Source organism: Neltuma alba, unplaced genomic scaffold, assembly GCF_004799145.2.
Source record: "Neltuma alba isolate B1F8T4 unplaced genomic scaffold, ASM479914v2 tig00012989_pilon, whole genome shotgun sequence".
Lineage (NCBI taxonomy): Eukaryota > Viridiplantae > Streptophyta > Magnoliopsida > Fabales > Fabaceae > Neltuma > Neltuma alba.
Window position 1 is genome coordinate 32305 of NW_021637342.1, and position 3220 is coordinate 35524.

General features: G+C 40.9%; 1 pseudogene; it reads right to left on the reverse strand.

Annotated features, from left to right (window-relative positions):
- Positions 1-927: 927 nt before the first annotated feature.
- On the reverse strand, positions 928-1817 carry LOC114733233 (flowering-promoting factor 1-like protein 3; annotated as a pseudogene).
- Between the last annotated feature and the right edge of the window lie 1403 nt (positions 1818-3220).

Genomic DNA, 3220 nt, shown 5'->3' on the forward strand with positions numbered 1-3220 from the left:
AGGATCAACTGGGTCTTTCCCATGTCGACGAGGCATCCTAATAACAACAAATAGTAATTATTTATAAATGAAATAAAAAAATTAATTTATAAGCTATAACATAATAAAATTAATAAATAAAACATAAAATAAAAATTATTTATCAATAAATTACTATTTTTACCTGAAAATAAGGATCTGCAACTGAATCAGAACTCAAATATGTTTGTGAAGAAAATTCAGCAGAGCTTCGCTTCCAGAACGATTGAAGAAGTGAGAGTGTGGGGGGGTATATATAGACCGAACTTTCTAGCGGTTAGGCACAAAACCGCTAGAAATTTCTAGCGGTTTTGTGCCTAACCGCTAGAAATTCCCAACGGTCATATGACCGTTGGGAATTTCTAGCGGTTCACGGCCGAACCGCTAGAGATTTCTAGCGGTTCGGCCGCGAACCGCTAGAAAGTCTGGCGGTTCGGCCGTGAACCGCCAGACTTTCTAGCGGTTCGCGGCCGAACCGCTAGAAATCTCTAGCGGTTCGGCCGTGAACCGCTAGAAATTTCTAAACTCCTCGGGGAATGAAAAAAATTTCTAGCGCTTCATGCATCAACCGCTAGAATTTTTCAGTGTCTAGCGGTTTATTAGCCTGAACCGCTAGAAAGTAAACGCTACAAATTTGGCGCCAAGTTCCCGCCAAAGCCCGGGGAGTTTTCTAGCTCTAATTTTCTAGCGGTTAGGGGGTAACCGCTAGAAATGTGCGTTTAATGGTCAAACCGTCTGTATTTTGCAGCGGTTTTTGTAGGAACCGCTAGAAATATCTGAAATTTCTAGCGGTTTTCTTTAACCGCTAGAAAGGTTCCGCTGCTACTTTTACAATTTCTTGTAGTGAATCAATCAGATATATACCTAGCTAAAATATAATATTCCAGCATATGGCAGCAGCACAAAATATTATAGAAGAAGAAACTCAGATTTTATTGCGGAATTAATATAAAGATCCACAAGAGCACACAATGATGACACACTCAAGCTGTCACTTCTCACCAGCACGCAATCACACCCTATATCGATTAGAACACAAACCGATACACAGTGAAATTATGTTACAGTCACATAGATTAGATATACATAGACACCTTAAGACCCGCGTGGTCTAAATTAATCAATCAGGAGCAAATTAAAAGGCAACACACCCAAATTAAGCCCCGAGAGAGAGTTGACGGGGAAAAAAAAAGAGTGGTGGTAACGAGCTAAGTTACATTCATGTCTCTGACTTCGAAACTGTTCTTGTTCTTGACGACGATGTCGTACATGTGCATGGACTTAAACTTGGAGAAGTCTCTGGGGAGAGAGATGAGGTGGACGGTGGAACGCTTGTGGAACTGAAGAAGATCAGGATCGTCGTAGTACGCTCCCAGCCGAGCGAAGCAAGCTTGCGTTCAAGCACCGAGTAGGACGTAATGACTTCATTGGAAGGAGTGTGAACCAGCACCTTGCGCCTGCTTGAGCCCTGCACCGAGTCCGTCCCAGGATTCTCCACCAGCCGAACCACGCCGTTCTTGAAAACCCACACCCCTGACATTCTCTCGCTTCTGCCAATATAAACAAGTAGCTACCTAGGCTTCTCTTATCAGTTTGTTTTGTGTGGGGAGAGCTTGAAGATGTGAGAGCAGGGTGGAGAGCCAAGGGTGTGTATATATAGGTGAGATTGATGAGTGAACTATATGGGGGTGTTTGGATGTGAGTACAGCTAAGGCGCTTGGCGGGGCACACTTCTATTGGCTGTTCTTGATCGGATTGGGGGGAATCCTCATTTGCGTACTCTAATTATGCTAACCCCACCCACAGAATCTTTGTTTGTTTGGAGAAGAAACCATAAACAATGACTTCAGTTTCTACGTATATTTTACACTGGCATTTACAAAAACTGCCGCTAGTTATTATCATTCCCATTCTTTAAAGTGGACCAAGCTGAGAGTTATTGCTGGGTGAATATATAAAAAGAAGCACATGACATTATTTAACTTCGTTGAGCATCTCCAAATTAATTTGTCTTTTCTGCAATCTTCCGATTTATACATACATGATAAAGGCCGATGCACTGTACACACTCGTATTAGGAAGAAATATATGAGAGAGAGGGCGGGAGAGAGGAGGTGGGGAAGTATAATTTGGAATGAATGGTAGAGGAATAAACTTCTTTTTCTTTAAGTAGAAAGGGAAGCTGATGCCACTGTAGACTTGAAATAAATAATGGCCTCTTGCAAAAGTATAAATTGTCTGTGGGGCAGGATCAAGGAGGTGTAAATGGTGGTGGGTGGGGACCAAAATATGAAAGGAATTGATCTCTATTATTTCTGGTCGTTGGGCGTGGGCTAAATATATTGATATTTAACTTGCTGTAAGAAAACAGCACACGTAAAATGAGGTTTTTCAAGCATTTTTTTGGCCTAACTCTTTCACCTAATTCATAAACTCCGTCTTTTTGCCTAACTAGTCTTTGACTATTCCCATCTATGGTTAACCTTCGGCTTATAGTTATTTTTTTTATAATTAAAATCACGCCCGTTTTCTTCAAACCAAATCATCGCGTTGAATTTTGTCTGGAAATGACTGCAATATTTAACCATCCTTTTGCAACTTTCTTCCCCACTATACGGGGAATTAATGGATTAGGTAGAGAGCTCATATCCAGTAGTATATATAATAATATCAGGATCTAATAATATCTGCGGTTGCTGGTGAATGACCTCCAAACACTAACCCTATAATTGATCTTTCTACATATATATGTTTTGGCTTCTGTGCTGACTTAAATGAGTGAAAATCTGTGGCCCGTAGTTTCAACAAAGACCAATGCCACGTGCATGTATCAGCAGATATATTGTCTTCTCACTTTCCCTGTAGCCTTTGTTGGGTTTCCGTTAACAAAACCAAATAATGTCCAGCGATTGAAAACCTTATTGCAGGGTGGAATTGCGTGCTGTAATGATCAATTTTTTGTTAGGGATTCATGAAAACATTGGGTGGGAAATTGTACTGATATAATCAAATTATTTAAGGAAATTTTATCAAAGAAACAGGGTAAGAGATAAGAGCTAGGACTTAGGAATTGAGAGAATTGGGGAGAGACTTATTCCCAGGGAAGCATGTCAAGGTTGTAGGGGCTTTTAGGATAGGAACTCTTTACCACACCACGGTCGTGACCCTGCTTCCATTGCTACCTCTGATGCTGACCTCTTCT